This window comes from Squalius cephalus (assembly GCF_949319135.1).
Source record: "Squalius cephalus genome assembly, chromosome: 15".
NCBI classification, from domain to species: domain Eukaryota; kingdom Metazoa; phylum Chordata; class Actinopteri; order Cypriniformes; family Leuciscidae; genus Squalius; species Squalius cephalus.
Genome location: NC_137136.1, coordinates 27780873 through 27803135, shown reverse-complemented (window position 1 = coordinate 27803135; position 22263 = coordinate 27780873). Strand labels below are relative to the sequence as shown.

The 22263-nt window shown below is 36.0% G+C and overlaps 2 long non-coding RNA genes and 1 pseudogene across 3 annotated transcripts in view; all 3 read left to right on the top strand.

Moving 5' to 3' along the window:
* Window positions 1-47: 47 nt before the first annotated feature.
* Window positions 48-22263, top strand: part of LOC307172738 — a 31766-nt gene continuing 9550 nt past the window's right edge. Inside the window, exons 1-2 of the long non-coding RNA XR_013823754.1 lie at window positions 48-195; window positions 731-795. This is a non-coding gene — a long non-coding RNA (uncharacterized lncRNA). The remainder of the gene's footprint in view (window positions 196-730; window positions 796-22263) is intronic.
* Window positions 5462-21836, top strand: LOC307172632 (baculoviral IAP repeat-containing protein 2-like; annotated as a pseudogene). Its single transcript has 4 exons — window positions 5462-5491; window positions 7590-8076; window positions 13419-14146; window positions 21701-21836. The product of its transcript is annotated as a baculoviral IAP repeat-containing protein 2-like (transcript).
* LOC307172739 lies at window positions 9590-11274 on the top strand. Its single transcript, XR_013823755.1, has 3 exons — window positions 9590-9614; window positions 10792-10884; window positions 11003-11274. It is a non-coding gene; the product is annotated as an uncharacterized lncRNA (long non-coding RNA).

Genomic DNA, 22263 nt, shown 5'->3' with positions numbered 1-22263 from the left:
AGGAACCAGCACACCTGGCTCCATCCATCCAGGAACCAACACACCTGGCTCTTTCCAGCCACACACAACCACACCTGGCTCCACCCTTCCAGGAACCAGCACACCTGGCTCCACCCTTCCAGGAACCAGCACACCAGGTCCCAGCTGTGTAGCCACCACTGCAGGGTCCACGTAAAAGACCACAAAAAATTAAAGGTGTGTTTTAGTCTATGCACGGCATGTATTGTACAGACATTTTACCCCCGCATAATCGTCATGAAGTTAATGTGATTTTTGTAAACCCTCTAAAAATTATAGATTTTTTATGTATCTGATTCAGGATTGCAATTATACTGTATGCCTAGATGCTATATTATTTTATTGTTTTTTCTATAAATAGTAATTTAATTGATGGTTGTCTACACATCCCTGTAATTAGAGAGCTGCAAAGTTAAAGTCCCAGTGTAACGAATACCAGTGTAAAATATATCTGCTCTGTGGCAAGCGATGTAAAATGTAAACAGTCCATTAGGAGACACAACATAAAGAAGGGATGGCAAAGATTTTGAATAGAACCATGCAGCCTTTGATACTCCTGTGGTTCTCAAATCTCACTAGGAGGAGCTAAATGTGCTAATGACAAACAGTGGAAAAAATGCATAAATGTGTGCATTGTGAATTGATTCCTGCACAAAAAATACTACACATATTGTGGACATTGGTGCAAATAATATATTCCTTACAATTACAGATTGCCCTCACAATCGGCTTGAAATGTTCCCAGTCCGTGAAATAATAAAGACAAGGAACAGAAAGGTAGGACAATGACTAACTGGATAACAGTGTTTCCTCTCAGTTAGTTAAATAATGCTATTGGCTATTGTCATTTCAAAACCTTAACCAAGTTCAATTTCACTTAAAATGCAGCAACAAATATGTGATTATAAAAACAATGGTTTTATCGCTTTTATTATTTATCCCAAAAAAAACAATTATTACCCCTAAAGACACCCACGTCAGAGAGAGGTTATAGGGCAACATATGTCACTTTGAGTGATTTATTGCCCTTAAGCCCCGCCCCCTTTTTGACCGTGGGAAATTCCCACGCTAGCCCCGCCCCTTTCTACCCCCTCCCTCCCACCTCCGGACAGGTCACGTGACCGTGAGAATTTTCCCACGCTTGCTCCTCCCATATGGGCGTGAACAGAACCAGGGAGATATTATAAATTAAATGATATATTAAATAATATATTTAATAATATAAAACGTTGTATAAAAGTTAAAATACACATGTGTTCTCACACATTTGTAAAACACATTAGTTGCACATTAAAAACTTTAAAATGTCAATGAAAAACATCTAAAACAACATTTTATGTTAAAACATAAACCGTGGGAAATTTTCCCACGATCCACATTAAAACATTTAAAACAACATGTATTAAAATTATGCCGAGCAAATAGTTCTATTTTCTAATACATTTGAAGAAAAGTTGTACATTCACAATTACAAGAAAAAGTTGTACTTTCACAATTACATTGCGCTTAAAGACATTGAAAATAAATCATGGTTCAGTCATTTACAGGAGAGTATAACAAGTTAAGAGAGTTTTTCATTACAAAAAGATATTTTTTTTAAAAATGTTGATCCATAAGCATTTAACTTTCATGCATTATTTATAAAATGTTACATTTTACATAAAGTATCTTTAAAAGTGTATATTTTCTTAAAGATATAAAAAAAAAAATGTGTTAGCATTAAAACATCTAAAACAGCATTTTATGTTAAAACATAAATGTTAAAACATTGAAAAATCAATGTTCAGCTCCGGACCGTGGGAATTTTCCCATGATCCCTTTCCCTACAAACACCCCTACCCCTCCCCACATTTTTTAAAAATGTTGATCCATAAGCATTTAACTTTCACACATTATTTATAAAATGTTACATTTTACATAAAGTATCTTTAAAAGTTTAAATTGCATTTTCTTAAAGATAGCAAAATGTGTTAGAATTAAAACATCTAAAACAACATTAAACAAATATTAAAACATATCAAATGCGTAAACACATACGTACATTTAAAAACTGACTTACGTTTTTACAATTTCACTTGTTGAAAGAAGTAGAAAAGTCTCATTATCTCCAAAGATATATTCAGTTACAATAATGTTTAAACATCATATTGTTTAACAAATAACATTATGGCAATATATATTAAAACTTTTTTAAGAAATGTACAATAAAGACATGATCAGGGATGAGATCAGTGTTTTTTATTTATTAAAGAAGGCAGATGTAATTTCATTACATGAAGTGTCCATCACTTTTAAAACATTAATGAAATAAGTTAAAATTGCATTTTTCTCTAAAAGAGTTATTAAAAATGAGTTAAGATGTTAAAAATCAATAATTTACAGAAAAGTAAGTGCATCCATCCATACAGTATTTGTAAAACTGTTACATAAAACACAAACTAGTTTAAAAAGTGTCTCAAACACATAATATTAAAACCACACCATGTTAAAAATCACAGTATCTAAAAATACTAATCCTTACGTTTTTGTAAATCCGTTTGTTGAAAGAGAGCCAAAAGGTATATCCGATGGTATTTACCACATCAAATGTATATCCAGAAGGTATATCCAAGACCAAAGGTTTATCCAACAACAAGGATATATCCATGACCAGAGGTATATCCAAATATATATCCAAAAGGTATATCCAAGACCAGAGGTTTATCCAACATTAAGGGTATATCCGGAACCATAGGTTTAGAGATTTTATTTACAAAAGTTACAAAGTCTCGTGAGGAGTTCAGCAAAAAGCGTCCACACGGTTACATCCCAAAAGTTAGACTGACCTCTGTGACATCTGCCCTGTAGCCACAGGTAGACCACTCCCACCCTAGACCCCTCCCACCCCTAGAGACCACCCACCCCTAGAGACCTCCCACCCCTCCCACACCTAGACCCCCTCCTACATCAAGATCCCTCCCAAGCCAACTATGTTTTGCTTTAATTAAAAAAGAGTTTTGTTTTCCGCAATCATTTAAAAACTTTTTAAAAACAATGTATGTATAAAGTTAAAATACAACGGTTTAGTATTCGTACGTTTACAACGTTATCTGAAAAAGCTAGAATTAATAGCTAGATTTTAGTTAAAAATACATAGGTGTAGGCTAGTATTTAAAACGTTAGGCCTATCAGAAAAATGTAAACAATGTCTTCTTACATATACAGATTTTAAAACACTGTTAAAAACAAAAAGTCAACGTTAAATCATTTAAAACAAGTTATAGAATGTCTTTCACTAAGCAGAAAAATGGTAAATTATGTTTTAAACGTGAACATTATATCAGACATATCAAACAACAACAGTTAAAAAATAATACATGAAGTGAATAGTTTTTAAGCAAAACTTTTAAACATTAAAATTCACTATAAACTTTTGTTTAGTTTTTAGCTATAATATATATATCTTTCACTGTCTCACAAAAGCATCCATGCGCTCGGAAAGCAAAACATGAATGAGAAATCCGGTCTGTGAAGCCAAGAAGAAAAAATACTTAATCAAAACATTGTTTTAAATTTTGTACGTTTTATTTAATTTAGTTATTAATTCAGTATTAGATCTTTTTACTTATGTCTCATTGGAGGCCTCCGGATGACACAGATGTGACGTGACATCACAGTGTTTTCATTAAAGAAGACATATGTGCATTAATTACACTCATTACATATTAAACGTTAAAACAACAGTGAAATAAGAAAAAAAAAAAAAAAAAAAAAAAAAAAAAGATCTAACTTCCATACAGTAGGCTATTTGTAAAACTTTTACATAAAACTAGTTTAAAAAGCTTTACGTTTTTACATAACCAATTGTTAAAGACTCAGAGTTTAAAAGATATAAAAGTGTTTCCTCAGAAGTCACCGTGGGAATTTCCCACGCCCCCCTTCGAGCTCCCAAATACAAAAAGCGACCGCGCAGCTCCTTGGTCGGACTTGAATGGCCATAGAAAACCGGTGTTGCGGCTCAAAGAGACCACACCCCCTAACACACCCCTCTCAAAGCTGAGAGGTTATTTTAGATTTAAGAACATCCCTAAAATGACATCACTCACGGGAATCCCCCTCCCACAGCGTCACAGTCACATGACATGAGGTGTTTAAAAAGGAGCGCAAACATGACCCGAGATAGGCTACTTGTGGTTTTATTCAAGTAGAACACTATGGCTACGTCAGACGATGAGACAACCTATGGAGGATTCGACCTTATTGAGAGTGAGGAGTCACGTGCCGACTTGGGTTGATTTGGGCGGGGTCTGAGCCTGTCGGCCATGATGGAAGGAGACGCTATCGGTTGCCAGGGGCAACGCCTTCAGAACTACACAGAAGCGCGACTAAACATTCCAGAGCTCTTTCATTTTTGCGCATTTATTAGGCTATTATTATTAGGCTATTTATTATTTCAGCGGGACACAGACTGATCTACGAATACGAAAAAGAAAAGGAAGAAAGTAAAGCAATGCAAAAAGATAAAGCGAAAGAAAAGGGACCTTACAGGAACAAGCTCACACCAAGCGCAAAACAGCGGTATTTAGAGAAGATAACATGAGATATAATTCGTCTTGTGTAGACCTAACGGGCGATCTTTGGTCTTGTGAATCTTGTTCCCTGGCCAAACTGAGGGCTAAGTGAAATTTCATAACTTTATATTTAGGCTATTTAACTTTACCGTTGTTGTAATGTTAGACAGACTAGAGCGCTGACTTTGTATGTTTGACTGAATCGTTTGCTTTATTTCTTATTGTATAGCTTCTTGTACTTTTTACTTATAGGCTACTTACTTTTATAATGGCTATTATTGATAAAACTGAAATTCAACAAAAAGAGACAGGGTTTAGTTTTGTATTTTTTTTAAATTTTATTACAGTGATGATCAGAGTACAAATGCACATAATATATTGCCTGAACCATATTAATAAGTTTAATATTTTTAAAATTTAAACGAAAAGAACAATTTAAATATAACAATTTAAAAAAAAAGTTTTGTTATAAATATGCTAACGTTACATGTAGTGAATATAATAAATATGCGTTGCCTGAACCACATTTGTGTAATGTTTAAGATTTTTTTAAATGAAAACGAAAAGAGGCAGTGTAGTGTTTTATAACATATTTCGTTTTATTGTTGCCTAAAATGTACATACAGAGTGAGATAACCGGAGTAGCAGAGCGAGCTGAGTGACGCGCGTCCTCGGGAGTCATTCTCCTGAGCTGGACTTGGCATTTAAGTCCGAACTTTGCGTACTTGCTATTGAGAAATGCCTAATGTCGGCGCTTGGCTTCTTGTGACAAACACTGGAGCAGTTTTTACTTCCAGACATGGTAAAACAGTGCGGAATTGCGAAAACCTCCTCTACTACCGAGTTAACAACACACGTAAACAATGATGTTTTGCCGCTGGAATCCTGCCAACATGGCGGATCGAGGGGAGGGGCTCTATACCGTGACGACAACTCCTCACTCTCAATAGCGCCGCGAAAAAAAAAGATGCACATGGACCTTGTTTAACGCGATTTCTCCTCGAGCCGGCGGAGCGCAAGTGAAATACTTTTCACTTGTCTGGAGGACGTGCGTGTAGGCTACGTATGTTTATGACTAAATCAATAGAGAAGCCAATTTGGGTTTTTTTACGGAAAGGAATTGGATTTTATTTTATACAGGAGTATGGAGAGATGACGGAATGGATATGCATCTCTTTATTGGCGAGTGGGCTGGATTAACCACGGCCACACGAAACCGACTTCTCGTGGATTACGTTTACATACTTTTTTGGAATGGATGTACCCGAATGTTCGTGGTCTATTTCTGAGGATGAGCACTTAAAATAGCCTACTACGATTTAAAATTCATGTTTCAATGGAAGGTTTACCTGTGTTGGAACAGATTTTTCTAAAATCACGTAGGTTTTTTAAATGGAGCGACACATTTGGATCTGTTGATGGATATACGCACCAATAGGATTAACGGCTGCAGCGAATGGATACCCAAAGAAAAGCATCGATTGGCTGAATACATTTTTGTGATTATTTAATCCTTTCTACTTTGAATTGCCAGTGTATAAATTGTGTTATATAAATAAATTTGCTATGCTTTGCTTCGTCTATGTCACAGGAGAAATTATATTTAATTTACAACTCTGTACACTCAAACACCCACCCCACACCCACCTCACTTTTGGACTGAGCCCTCCAATGTGGGAAAATTCCCATGGTCCACATTTAAAGTTGTACTTTTCACAATCACATACAAAAAAGACATTAAAACAATGTTTATCACTAAAATACAAAGGGTGGTAAACACACATTTGTAAAATGTTAAAAAAGTTTGAATTGCAAACATGTTCTAGAATTAAAACATCTAAAACAACATGTATTAAAATTATATCAAGCAAATAGTTCTATTTTCTAACATACATTTGAAGAAAAGTTGTACTTTCACGATTACATAGTGTTTAAAGGCATTAAAACGTTGTATAAGTTGAAAATACATTTGTAAAATGTTAAAACGTTAAAAACGATGTGCTTTAAACTTTTTAAAAAGTGAAGCAATGTATTGGGTAACAGATCAGCGACTTGTTTTTAATTAAAGAAAAGTTTTGTTTTCCATATATATGTAAAACTTTTTTAAAAACATACATCCTAACTACTTTCTACATGCTTGTTACAGATCTTATGACGTACAATTCACCCATGCATATGTTTAAAATATATGTGTATATATAAATATTTTGGTGTAAAATAGACATCTCTCCGGTGGCATATGCATAACTTCTCCATGACGAAACTTCTGATTCAATGTGGCATTATATGTAATCCTATACAGCTGTTTACGGCATCATGATGACAACCCCTCCAGCGGGACTGGGTGAGCTGTTGTCCTGATAAATATTTCAGGACTTCGCACACACACCCCCGGTTTGCCGGTCTATCATTTTTTCACTACTTCAATGTATACTCGAAAGTATAATGTTGAAATATAAATAAATAAATAAAAAATTACAAACATTTCTGTTTTGTTAATTTCTGAGCTCACAAAAATAGTATTATAATAGTATACATAATAATAATATTTAGAATAATTAAAAATACTACATGATTTAAAAGATTAAATATTTCAGAGATCCTTGTAAAGAGTTGCGGAATGTTTTCTGTATTTTAATTACTGTATTCCCGAGGTGCTAACCATTTCCATACCACGCCTGAATGTGCTGTGCCACGATCCACCGAGGCTTATCGCGTCTCTGAAAAATGTGTGGTGATTTTTCAAATGATACAACTAATTGGCCCGCTGTGTACAGAACAGAACAGAAGAAAGGACATTTTGTAGTGTTGAACAAAATTCGATTTTGTTCTTAGCATTGGTTCCTGCATCATAAAGGGAGGAAGCACATACCACCCTACGTCAACCTTCTATCTGTTCAGGAGTTCATTAAAGATTATGTGTTCTGTCATGGATGACTAGACACTAGTCATTGGATGTCCAGCAGAGAGCGGGGCTTGAGTGGACACGCCCTGTGCTCACATTTTTATGTCTTAATCCAGAGTTTACCCCGCACCACAAACCTGTCGTCCTCTCACTCTGCCTTTTCCCTGCTTCGCAACGTAGCCATCCTACAGCCCTGCGACACCCGTAACATCGACCACAACGGCATCCGTTTCAGGCCAAATGGAGGAGCGGGTGGGTTACTTAAACCTGGATATGTCTCACCAGGATATGTCTCACCAGCAACCTCCGGCTTGTCACAGTCCTGACATGCGTTGGGAACAGGAACTCCTTGACACCTTTCAGAATTGGACTCTTGCTACAGTAACTCCATCCGAACTTTCCAATGTATCTAACGCGGCAATGCAACAGTGTGAAGAAAGGTTGCACACATTTGTCTACTGGCCCTCAAGAATAACTGTTCGACCAGACCAATTGGCTAAGGCTGGTTTTTACTATGTTGGTCGTCGTGATGACGTGAAGTGCTTTTGTTGTGATGGTGGACTCAGATGTTGGGAGCCTGGTGATGATCCATGGGTAGAACATGCCACACTGTAAAAAGTGAACATGGGTCTAAGTTGGATTACTAGAACTATTTGAGTCTATTTACTTAGTATTTCTGCTTTCCTAATCGTAATTGATTATTGTACACTCATTCAACTTGAGAGCATAGAAATTCACAGACACTCAAATATCTCACTTTCACCCAAAGTATAATTTCCCTTTAAAAGGATCTCCGCGTCAGACGTTTTTTTCTGACGTCATGACGCACGAGCCTGATTTCAACTTCTGTTGCTCAACTGACAACCGCCATTTTCTTTTTCTCTCCGGACTCGGATGAAAAAGGTAGGTTGGAAGTTTATTGTAATTAATATACTCGAAAATGCAACTTTTAGACGTGTTTTAGTTGTTTATGAGTTTATGAGTTAATTAATGTTGTTTGTGAACATGAATACTAACGAAACCGTAATTACCCGAATTTTTGAACGTACGTTTGCGATATTCTCGAGGTCAGCGTTACTGAACATGCTCTATGTATACAATATGTTGCATTTACTCGTTTGTTTTATAAAAACGTGTTCAGTTTGGATCTTGGGAGTGTGTGTATAAAATTATTTTTTTAAATTTATGCCTCCTTAACCGTCTTTGCTGCGCGAGATATTGGAAATGCTTTGGGCGGGAAGTGCTCGGGGAGTGGGATAAAATGCTCGAATTTGATTTCCAGCAGTAAAATATTGAGTATGCTTTTAAAGTAATGTTTGTCTGTTCTTTTATTTGTCTTTGAAAACGTTGGCTTTGATTTATTCATCGATACATTTTTTCGCCCAGAAATATGATGATGATGAAAGTCATTGGGTGCGTCTCAATCAGCTCCCTAGTTAGCAATCAGGGCACTGATCAGGGAGTCAGCCCATTGACTGATTCCCTGATAAGTGCCCTGGCTGCTGAACTAGGGAGCTGATTGAGGCTATGTTTACACGGAAACGATCTGAAGAGAAAACGCAAAATGGTGTTGCGTTATCACTTTTTATTCTGTGTTCAGACGAGCGTTATGGGGGATGGGGGCAATCTGCGTGCATATGGTGACGAAAAAGTGTGTGAAGTAAACGCGTACGCGACGAGAGCCACCGTGAGCAGATCGGTGCCTTCACTGTCTAGCAGACTTTTGCGTTTTTACCCGACGGGAACGCGACGGTGGAGCGTTTTTAAGATTCCCACTCTGGAGGGTGGTTTCACTTTTTGCGTTTTTAAGCCCCAAAAACGCCGTCGCCATCTAAACGAAAGGCACATCTGATAAAATATTTTTACGTTTTCACCCGTGAGCGTTCTCGTGTAAACGGGGCCTGAGGCGCACCCATTGTGCTAGCTTCATCCAGGAAAAAAATATCAGGGTTTTCTTTAGTATATAATTATGATTTCTTTTTGTAGAAATAGTATTTTCACAACGAATTAATTAACGTTACTTGACCTGTAGCAAACCATTTTCTACCACTTAAATACTAACTTACAAATTTTTTCTCCCCTTAGAACCGAAAGCTTTTTTAATATTTGACAAGGAGGACACTTTGCTATAACGTTACATGGTAAGTAATTTCTATTAATTTAAGTAATTTATTCTATAATCGATAATATGAATTACTAATGTTGGATATGTTTTGAGTAAATTCCATCTAATGTTATTGACTTGCATTTTATTCTCATTAAGAATTTTCCAACTAAAATTTGCATTAACTCACCCATATGACATTCCAAATGTGCCTTTTTTGATTTTCAGAAAAATATCATTTATTTCAGTGATGCAAAGCTGAATTTTCAGGATCATTACTCCAGTCTTCAGTGTCACATGTGACATCCAGTCAATCACATGATCCTTTAGAAATCATTCTAATGTGAGGATTCATTATCAAAGTTGGAAACAGTTCTGCTGCTTAATATTTTTTCATAACCTGTGATACGTTTTTAGGATACTTTGATGAATAAAAAAAAGAAAAAAAAAGAAGCAAATGTTTTCAAGATAGAAATCTTTTATAACAACAATATACACTACTGGTCAGTAATTTGGGGTCAGTAATTTTTTTTCATTTTTTTTTTTTCAAATAAATCAATAATTTTATTCAGCAAGGATGTGTTAAATTGATAAAAAGTGATAAAGAAGATTTATATTAAAAAATTTGAATAAATGCAGTTCTTTTTAACCTTTTATTCATCAAATATATTAGGCAGCAGAACTGTTTCCAACACTAATAAATCAGAACATTAGAATGATTTCTAAAGGATCATGTGATTGACTGGATGTCACATGTGACACTGAAGACTGGAGTAATGATCCTGAAAATTCAGCTTTGCATCACCGAAATAAATAATTTAAAGTATAATAAATTGAAAACCAATTATTTTAAATTGTAATAATATATCACAATATTACATTTTTTTTCTGTATTTGTGATCAAATAAATGCAGGCTTGATGAGCAGAAGAAGGTACTTTCAAAAAACATAAAAAATAGTAATGTGTCCAAACTTTTGACCTGTACGGTGTGTATGTGTATATATATATATATCACACACACACACACACACACACACACACACACACACACACACACACTTTGGCCAGTCATTTAATACAAACTTTTATAGTTTTGTAACTGTTTATATTTTCTTGCCCTTTGCTACCATGGCGAAATCTGATTCTCTATTACAGATTACTCTGAATTTTTAAAATAAGAAAAATAATTTTTTTATCGATTGCTTTATCACAGACTGAAAACATTCACATGAAAAGAGAGTGTGTCCTGAAGGCCCTCATCGTTTTCCTGGGGGAAAATCCTCAAGATCTCATCAAGGAGTACCTTGTGAGTTGAAAGTCTGCATATTCTATTTTGATTTTATTTTTCAGAAAGTACAAATTTGTGCTTTATAGTTCTGAACGAAAAATGTAAAAAAAAAAAAAAATTATGTACACTACTTTAGGAGAACCAGCAAGATGATTGCGAGCGTGAGCTGGAGAAGCTCACCATGGCAGTGTACGTTATTCGGAAGGAGGGGGGAGAACATCACGAACCACCGGCTGACATAGGTGTCGTCATCGAGGGTGTTAAAGTTCTAAATGAGTTGCCTTCATTCACATCAGCTTGTGCCTTGCTTCTCGGGATGATGTACATCATCAATCTGGCTTATCCAAAACCACTTCGATTCACATTTGAGGTATTAAAGTTCTCTTGCAGCTCGATCAGCACAAGATGTCACCCAAAGTCTTTTCAGGAGACTACAGTGAACTTTCAGTAATGTTTGTATGTGCATCTGTTTGAAAGAATGTCTCTGTTTTAGTTGGATGTTTCATGTGTTATGTTTGTGAGACTATCCATTTGTTCAGTCATATGTCTAGTATGAATCTGTAGTTGTTCGAATCTGTAGTTGATTGGTTCCCTTTACAAAGGGTAATTACCTATAACTCTGTTAAAAACATTTTCCATGATCTGTTTGAAGGTTTTTTTATTTTTTATATATATATATATATAAAAACATGGCTCAGTTTAGGGCATTACCTGTAAGCTTTTCTAAAGCACTTCTAAATACACTTATATTGTTCTATTTTAAGAATATATTAAAGGGATAGTTCACCCAAAAATGGTTCAAGTTGTTCCAAACCTGTATGAGTTTCTTTCTTCTGCTGAGCACACAAGATGATGTGTTGAAAAATGTTGGTAACCAAACAGTTGACCGTACCCATTGACTTCCAGTCTTTTTTTTTTCCTGCTGGAAGTCAATGGGTACGGTCAACTGTCTGGTTACCAACATTTTTCAACACATCATCTTGTGTGTTCAGCAGAAGAAAGAAACTCATACAGGTTTGGAACAACTTGAGCCATTTTTGAGTGAACTATCCCTTTAATTGTTTTTAGGTGGCTCATTTAAAGGATTAGTTCACCCCAAAATGAAAATTTCCTACTAATTTACTCACCCAATGCCATCCAAGATATCCATGTCTTTCTGTCCTCAGTGGGAGAGAAATTGTTTTTTTGAGGAAAACATTTCTGGATTTTTCTTCTAACAACGGACTTTATTGGTTATCATCGTATTTAAGTCCAAATCAATGCAGTTTCAAAAGTCTTTGAAGTGTTTAAACGGGCTGTACGCGATCACAGCTGAAGAAGAGGTTGTTATCTAGCGAAACGATACGTCATTTAAAATTTTTTTTTATCATTTAGAGACTTTTTACCTTCAATAGTTCGGATTGAGCTGATCAACAAACTGACAGGGAACTACGTCATCACGTTGAAAGGTCACGCCGGCGCCGGCAGAAGTACCGCCCCACTGTTTACAATGCGACTGTACGTAGGAGGATAGTTCAAATAGTATTGTTTGTTATTATATATATAAAGTAATAGTATTCAGTGAATATGAATAGTATATGAATAACATTCTGATGAATATGAATAGTAGTTATAATAGTATTGCCGGCGCCGGCGTGACCTTTCAACGTGATGACGTAGTTCCCTGTCCGTTTGTTGATCAGCTCAATCCGAACTATTGAAGGTAAAAAGTCTCTAAATTATTTTTTTTTAAATTAAATGACGTATCGTTTCGCTAGATAACAACCTCTTCGTCAGCTGTGATCGCGTACAGCCCGTTTAAACACTTCAAAGACTTTTGAAACTGCATTGATTTGGACTTAAATACGATGATAACCAATAAAGTCCGTTGTTAGAAGAAAAATCCAGAAATGTTTTCCTCAAACATAATTTCATTCCCACTAAGGAAAGAAAGACATGGATATCTTGGATGGCATTGGGGTGAGTAAATTATTAGGAAATTTTCATTTTGGGGTGAACTAATCCTTTAAGGGCATAACCACTTTTTATATTTCTCTTTATAAATATATGCAGTGCAAAGACAACTTTGCAAAAACATTGTTATGGATGTAAAGTGTGTCAGTTATGGATGTGCACATCCATAAGTGTGTACATGTAAGTGTGTCCGTAAAACACTGTTATGAATTAATGGTAATAAATATCTCTAAAGCAATTTGAGTCTTGTGTGATTGACCTAGTGAAATTAAGTTGAGAAAAGATAATTATTTAAGTTGAGGAAACATAATTATTTTAGGTGTTACCAATTGAAGTGTTTTTTTTAAGTTGATCCAACTGTAGTAAAAATTAATACATTTAAGTTGGAATGCAGTGAAATTAAGTTGGACTAATGTAAATAATAGGATTGAATGAACTCAAATAATATAAGTGTGATTAACCTAGTGAAATTAAGTTGATAAAACGTGATAATTTAAGTTGATAAAATGTGATAATTTAAGTTGATAAAACTTAATTTATTTAGGTGTTACCAATTGAAGTAATTTTTTTAAGTTGATCCAACTGTTCACTTTTTACAGTGCAAGTGGTTTCCAAGATGTGAATACCTGTTGGAAGAAAAGGGCCAAGAGTTTGTTCATCAGATTCAAGCAAGATTTCCAAGACTATTTGAACAGCTATTGACTAATGGAGACAGCAACTCAAGAGAATTTGTTGATCCACCTGTTGTACACCTGGGTCCTGGAGAAGACCGTTCAGAGGATGCAGTGATGATGAACAATCCTGTGGTGAAGTCTGGTTTAGAGATGGGATTTGAGCGCGGCCTGGTGAAGCAAACCGTTCAAAGCAAAATTCTCGCAAGTGGAGAAAATTACAAAACCGCTCAAGAGTTGATGTCTGATTTACTAAGTGCTGAAGATGAGAAGAGAGAGGAGGAGCGAGAAAGTGAGTTTCTTACTTTTCTTAAGAAACATCATCTTGCCATGTCACAGCAGCTAAAAAGCGTGCAGAGCTTAATGGACCATCTTCTAGAGGAGAACATCATCTCACAGAAAGAGTATGACATTATTCGTAACTGCACTACAGTCAAGCAGCAGACAGGGCAGCTCATTGAGTTAGTCCTGTCGAAAGGAAATACAGCAGCAGAGGTCTTCCGCAACTGGATCAAGAAGAATGATGTCTGCCTGCTGAGAGAACTGATGGCCCAGACAAGTGAAGCTGCATCCCCGAGTCAAGATCTTACAGACTTGCCTATGGAGGAACAGTTAAGAAGACTTCAAGAGGAGCGCACATGCAAAGTTTGCATGCTGTATTCCCGAACAGTATAACCTACTTATAAAAAATAAGTGAACTATACTTAAAACTGTGAAACAGTTCATTCAACTTAAAACTTTTAAGTTTGTTCAACGATTTGGGCGTTTTAACTTCCAGGAACTTAAATAAAATAAGTAAAACATGACATCATCTTATTACCATAGCCTTATTTTTGCCTCTTGGTGGCGGTAATGAGCTTTATTGCGTTCCAATCTGCCAATTCAACAAAGAAGAGTCTCTACACTCAAAAACATTTTAAAGCCTTTTTAATAGATATACAAATTTCAATAGTAAAATTCTATCAAATTGAATGTAATGATCCTTTACATATTTTAATTGATTAATTGATTAGGGATTGTTCAGTTATTCAATTAAAATATGGGTTATTTAATTCAATTTTATGGAATTTTACTATTAATTGAAATGCATAAATCTAAATTGTAGTGTACTCAGTGCACTTTATTTGCTATTTTTAAAACATAGTTGCTAAAACTCTCCAAAACAGACTAGTCAACATGACCATCATGATATGTCCGTTTATTTCATGTTTACATACGGACATATCATACATGATATGTCCGTTTATTTCATGACTGTAAAAATAACAACGAAGTAAAACGAATTACCAAAGCCTCATTTTTGCCTCTTGGTGGCAGTAATGAGCTTTATCGCGTTCCAATCTGCCAACGAAAAAGAAGAGTCTACTCGGTGCACTTTATTTGCATGTTTTTAAAAACATAACATACCAGGTAAAACTATACAAAACGCAACAAAGAGTCAACATATCATTCCATGTCCGTTTATTTCATGTTTTACTCAAATGACTGTAAAAAATAACAACGGAGTAAAAATAATTCCCATTTGAAATTGAGCGCTCGGATTTGAACTTGGAAGCCCGCCATGTCATGCAGGAGTCGTTGCCTCAACGTGGGTCTGTGGAATTAGTATCGTTCATCATCGTCATCGTTTCTGTGTTTGCTGCGGTTTGTTTAGCGGCTATAATCTGGTAAGTACTTCTTAAAACTTTTTAAAAAGTTATTCTAGTAATCTGCATCAGAATGTGACAATATAGTCATCAAACTGAAACTATTGTTGCGTTTAGCTAATAGACGACCTAAAATGATCAGGCACACTTTAGGCCTGATGTTATTTGTGGAGTGATTGATCTAAATTTTAACCATTTAGGGATATAGTTGATGTATGCTCGCAATCGCATTGCACGGATATTAATTTGTGGTACTGCTGGTTATCGCAGTTGCTTGTATTGAAGCTTTTCGGTTACAGAACCTAAATTAAAAAAAAAAAAAAAAAAAAAAAAAAAAAGATTAAAACCACTTTCATTCAGTCTTACTTGTTTTTTATCCAATGCTTAAAAGTAAATTAGCTGCAATGGAAGCCAAATGTTCTAAATTCTGAAATTGTTGTATGACTTTGACATGTCTCTGCCTCACTATTAATTTGTGTTTTTATTTTCTCTACAGGTTAAAACTTGTGAGACCAGAGCATATGTGAGTAAAATTACAATTTGGAATTTGGGGGTGAAAATACATATGTAAAGACTAAAAGTATGCAGCATTTTAAAACTGATAACAACTGATTTTAGAGGTTGGCATAGCTCAGGGTTGGCTCATGTCTTGTCATTGTCATGATTTTTCATGATGGATTGGAAATGCAGGTTATGTGATTCCTCCTCACTTACCCGAGCACAGTTACTTGGGCATTATGGTTTGCAACATAGCCATTTTTCAAAGGTTAGCCCTTTACCGTGTCTCTATGACTCGTGCATTTGCACATTTGTTTCATTCAATGCACTAAAAATTCATGTATCACGATTTCACAATGAGAAGGATAAGAGGCACGCATGTCAAGAAATCCAGGTGGTGTACACATGTCCTTTATGTGGGTTCAAGCAACCTTTTTCAGAAAAAAATCTTTTTGGTCATTTAAGGGGGCATTTGAGAAGTCATGAAATGGTAACATGTCCATATAAAAACTGTAGGTATACCACAAATGTTTACTCCTCATTTAATTCTCACAAAACCAGGGCCCATGGAGTAGATGTTAGTTCAGCTTGCTTGGACCTTTTTGAAGATGTAGTTGCTGAAGATGATGGCTGTTCTGCAGCTGCGGAGCCTCCATTTGAGGATCCTACTCAGTCTGAGAATGCAGACATTTTGGATATTGTTGATATACAGTGTGACACAAGCCAATTAAAAGCGCAACTACAACGCAATTTAGCCTCTCTGTTTTTGAAGATGCAGGCTATACTTCATGTGTCAGATATAGCTGCACAGGAAATAGTAGAACATTTGTGTCAGCTGTTTTCTTTGTCAAGGCCGCTGCTGAGAGAAGCAGTTAATGACGTATTACAGAGACATTGCTATACTGTGAGTGAAGCTGCTCTTGATGAAATTGTTAGTGTTGTTATAGACAGTAATGTTTTTGTCAGTGCAACTGCTAAAGGAGCAGAATTGTCCTCAAATAAGCGACGAAAAACCTTTATTGAGAGAAATTACCCAATGGTTATGCCGTTTCAGTATGTTGTAGCACCTGGGCGCACAGCTGTTTATGTCCCTATACTGCCTATGATTCAGTTGTTGTTTAAACATACTGATGTACTTGACAGAATTAAAGAATCACATTCTTCACAATCCGGTCAATACACAAATCATCGAGATGGTTTGTATTTTCAAGAAAATGAGCTGTTATCAGCATCAGAGGAGTTTAAATTGCCACTGCTGATTTACATCGATGAGATAGAAGTTGCAAATCCATTAGGTACTTCGAGGAAAATACACAAACTCTGTTCGGTGTACTGGGTACTTGCTGATCTACCTAGCAAATACCGATCAGCTCTGCATGTGATACAGCTAGCCTTGCTGTGTAAAGTTCCTGATGTCCAGAAATGTGGCTATGAGAGTGTGCTTGGCCCTTTAATGCAAGACATATGTACATTAGAACAAGATGGTGTGTTCATTGAGTCTCTTGGTCAATCTGTTAAAGGCACTGTTCTTTTTGTTGCAGCAGATAATCTTGCAGCTCACGGATTGGCAGGCTTTGTACAGTCATTCCGTTCAGAGTATGTGTGCAGATTCTGTCTGGCAACTCAAGACCAGTTTCAATCGCATGATGTGGCTGAGGGTGAATTCAGTCTGAGAACTAAGGTAACTCATGATCTGCATGTCCAGAATGTCTCCAGTAGAAATGGGGAAAGTAACTGTGGTGTGAAAGGGGACTGTGTCTTAAAACAAAAGCTGCAGTATTTTCATCCAATCACTGGTTTCCCCCCTGATATTCTCCATGACCTCCTTGAAGGTATTGTGCCAGTAGAGTTGGCTTTATGCATTCAAAAAATGATTCGTCTGAAACACTTCACACTTGATTATTTGAACAGTAAAATTGAATCATTCCCATATCAGCATACAGATAAGGTTGATAGACCCAAGCCAATTTCCAAAACTTATACCACAAAAATGACAATAGGTGGTAATGGTCATGAAAATGCTGCATTACTTCGGCTACTTCCATTCATGGTTGGCAATGTTGTACCAGAGGGAGATAGTGCATGGGCAGTGTTAATGGAATTGAAAGACATTGTGGAGTTAGTGCTGTCTCCAACATTTACTGAAGAGATGATTCAGTATTTACAGAGTAAAATTAGGGACCACAGGCAAATTCTTCTTGAAGTATTTCCAGATTTTAAGCTTAGGCCAAAGCATCACTACGTCGAACATTATCCAGAGCTGATCAGATGTTTTGGACCTCTTGTACATTTATGGACCATGCGTTTTGAAGGCAAACACCGCTTCTTCAAACGGGTTGTGCATGATACACAGAACTTTAAAAATGTGCTGAAGACACTGGCAAGCAGACACCAGCATATGATGGCTTACCATCTAAGTTCGCCAGCGTTCTTCAAACCACATTTGCAGGCATCAACTGTGACATCTGTTTTAGTTTCAACACTACCTGAAGTGGCAATACAGTATATTAAACAGAAGACTGATAGTAACACTATATACTGTGCATCTCAAATCACCATTGATGGGACAAATATTTCTACTGGGGAATATTTTCCTGCTGGTTTTGAAGCAGGGTTACCTCAGTTTTGTAAAACTGAGTCAATCCTCCTTGTGAACGATCATGTGGCCTTCCTATGCAGGGAGCACAAGTCCCATTATATTGAACACCTAAGAGCCTTTAATCTGTGTTTAGGTGATATATCTGTTAAAACAATAACAGATTTGAGTGACACATCCCCCCTTTCTGCCTACAGCATAGAGGGCAAGTTGCTGTTGACGCCAAAGCGATTTCTACCTTTACAATAAGGTAAGATTTCTACATTATTTGGAAATCCATGTCCAGTCCATCTTGTTCGAAACTATATTTTTAACTTGTCTTTTACCTTGTTGTTTTTGTCTCCTAGATGGCAGAATCCCAGAAACTTTTACTGAGAGTTTACATTGCTCCTGACATCGCCCACAAGATGACCCTTTCTACACGCCCAAGTACAGTAGAAGAGTTGACTACAGTGATTAAAGAGAAATTCAGACCTCGTCTTGATTTTGATTTCAACCTCCAATATGAAGACCCAGACTTTGGGGGGCAACTCTGCTTTCTAACAGACATTTCAGAACTGCCAGAGAAGGCTGTATTGAAAGTACACAGATCTGAGACTGATGCCGGGTCAACTGCAACTTCACACACAGAAATACTCCCTTATGCCCCAGGACGCTTGCAGAGTTGGCCTGATGTCTTCCCAGTTCCTCAATTTTCTTATGATGTCGAGCACAGCCTAAATGGTGGAAATATGGCCTATCAAAACAGTGGAAAGTTCTTAAAATTAACTAAAGGCCAAAAACACGACATTCTAGAAAATATGGCCAAGGCAATGCACAGCTTTAAGCCTTACCCCAGTGACAAAGAAGTTGCTAAAGCAGCTGAGGCTCTTATTTCGAAGCACCCCTGCCTCACAGAACCAGGAAGTCAATGTGGATGGTATGGCTGGAAGACAAGTTTAAAGTTTAAAATGGGCAACTTCCGCACAAAACTCAGCAGATCTGGCTGTGAAGAGGTGGCTGTTAACTCGGGGAAGAGAAGCCAAAATAATCCAGAGAGTGAGTCTCCCCACTCCAACATCAAAAGAGCTCGTCGAGCTGAGGTAAACTACCTACCAAATTTTCCAAAAGGAGAGAGTGCTGAAAGCTTGGAACAACAAAGATTGCAAATAGTTGAGGAAGTTTCTAAGACAGAAAGAAGTCTTGGGCTGATAGAGAGACTCATGCAAAGTACATTTGCTCTGCGTCGCAAACAGATCGTTGTAGATAACCCATCACAACCAGTGAAGGACTTTTTGGAAAAGTGGCCTGCACTTCGTTTGGAATCTCAGGTAATTTTCTCAGTTGCTATCTGTTAGATTCCATTTTTGTGTGTTTATGTGTGTCTGTTACTTTTGTTTTCTTATTTAACATTTTTTTATGTTATTTGTTTGAATGCTTGCTTTCAGATTGCTGCAGAATTCCACAGAATTACTAATATCAGCTTGAAAAACAAGTTCTATGCAGAGCTGGACAACCATACTCCTCGACTGATTGCTGTTTACAGGCAGAAGGCTGCCCGTACAGGCAAGGCAGCAGAAGCACTGAGAAGCATCTGTAGTGCCTATGATCTTACGGTGAATTTTGTTAATTACATTTATAGTACAAGTTAATTGGTTAATGTGCACAAGTATTTTACTGCTATCTGGTAATTGTTTAAACCTGGCTTTGAACTTTTTTTGCTTTAAATTTCTTCCCTTCTTTCATCTGTACTTTTATCTCTATTTTATTCTTTTCTCTTGCATCACTAAGACAGTTCTGTCTTTTTTCAGGATCACTGCGATATTAACAACAGACGTACAGCTGCACTTCGAGCCCTCCCTGTCTACTTGCGCGAAGATGACTCTGTGTTTTTCAAGATGTGGAATGTAGGTTTTTATACCTCTCATTTGAATTTTAATGTTATTTATCTGATTATGCTTATGAAGTTCTCTAATACTTTTCAGACTGAAGAGGTTGATGAGCCAGACATTGCAGATTCAGCTGTAGCTCTTGTCAGCATGGTGAATGGAGACTCGAGTTCCACTGTTCAGTTTGACCCTGCTGGGATTGCTATTGTGCTGGAAGGTGACATTGTTCTAAGGGACATTTCCAGGTTGGCTGATGCTTTTCTTTTGATGTTTGGTTTGATATATGCATTACATCTCAACTACCCCAAAGAGCTGACCCACACCTTTAACTTCATCCAAAAAGTCTTACTGGGTTTGGATGACTCAAAGCCACTAACACCCAGATTGCTGAGTCTAAAAAATGAGCTACTGATTAAGGAGTAAGAGTAATGGATGTACGAGCGCGATACAATTTATTTTCTGTTCTTTTCAGTTGTTGTGACTACTGTATTTGCCCTATTAAACACTGAGCTCAAGATTTTAAATTTCCCAGTGAAGTGGAGAATTGCATTTTCATTTAAGTATTTACTGGGATTGCGTTACTGAATGCCACTAGCACCCAGATTGCTGTCTAAATTTTCTGGATGCTCAAGAGACTGTTTATTGTCTTTTATTTCACTTGTTGTGACTTATATTGTTACAGTCTGTTGTAATACTTATCTCAAATTTAGAAATTTTGCAGAACACAGATTTTGTGTTCACTTAGTATTTACTGGGATTGCGTTACTGAATGCCACTAGCACCCAGATTGCCGTTTAAATTTTCTGGATGCACAAGAGACTGTTAATTTTCTTTTATTTCACTTGTTGTGACTTTAATATTGTTACAGTCTGTTGTAATACTTATCTCAAATTTAGAAATTTTGCAGAACACAGATTTTGTGTTCACTTAGTAAATACTGGGATTGCGTTACTGAATGCCACTAGCACCCAGATTGCAGTTTATAAAAATAATTTACTTGTTAGAGAGTTTTTCCTAATGCACTAGATGCACTAGTTTTCTACACCTCTGTCCTTTACATTTGTTGTGTCTCATACAGTTACATTCTAATGTATACAGAGGTCTGTTATAATGCTGCAAAAAATGCCTTTTGCAAAATAAAACGTTCATATGGAGTTTGAAATTGTCTTCCTTTCTAATGTTTAAGGAATAATATTTTGCTAATGTTAATTTTGAGGTCAAATTTCTTTGAAAATGGCAAATTAAGTATTTTATTTATTTATTTTTAAATGTATAACAAAAATTTAGTATTTTTAATTTGTGATCAATAAAAATTGAGTTTTAAAATACATAGAAGAAAAGTTTATTCAAATCAATAATTTTGAGTTAATCTGTTTTGTGGATTTAAGTGTAACTGACTTAAACAATACATTTTATCAACTTAAAAGTTTTGAGTTATAAAATACATACAAAAAGTGTATTCAAATAAATAATTTTGAGTTAATCTGTTCTATGAATTTAAGTGTAACTGACTTAAAACAATTAATTTTATCAACTTAAAAGTTTTGAGGTAATAAGTTTCCTCAAATTTTTTGAGTTATCTTAACTTATCGGGGTTTACAGTGTGGATAAGGAAGTGAACATTGTCTTCATCCCCTGTGGTCACCTAGTTGTGTGCAAAGAATGTGCACCTTCTCTGCGCAAGTGCCCCATATGTAGAGGATTGGTCAAAGGCGCTGTCCGTACTTTCCTATCATAAAGTGAAGATATTTATCATCCAAGTAACAACAGTTTTTGGATGTTCAAATTTACACCAACTCTAATTGTTTCACATATAACTGTTGATTGTTAGATGATTTATCTAACAATTGAAATTGACGATAGGTTAAAATATTTTTATTTTTATATGTTAAATATTCCTTTCCCTCCTTTCACGTAAAAATACCACGTATCATCTGTAATTCATTAGCTTAACCATGTTGTTTAGTGACACACACAAAATAACTGTGTAATAATAACAAAATAAGTGTAATAGTTAGACAAGTTTAAAGTGTAATACTCAACTTTCACGTCAATGTTTTGTATATAGCAGAAAGATGTTCTAAAATAAATATGATTTGTTTAGTCTTAAACACTCTCATACTAGAAGGACCGTCATTTAATTCTCTTTATGCAATATTTGTTCA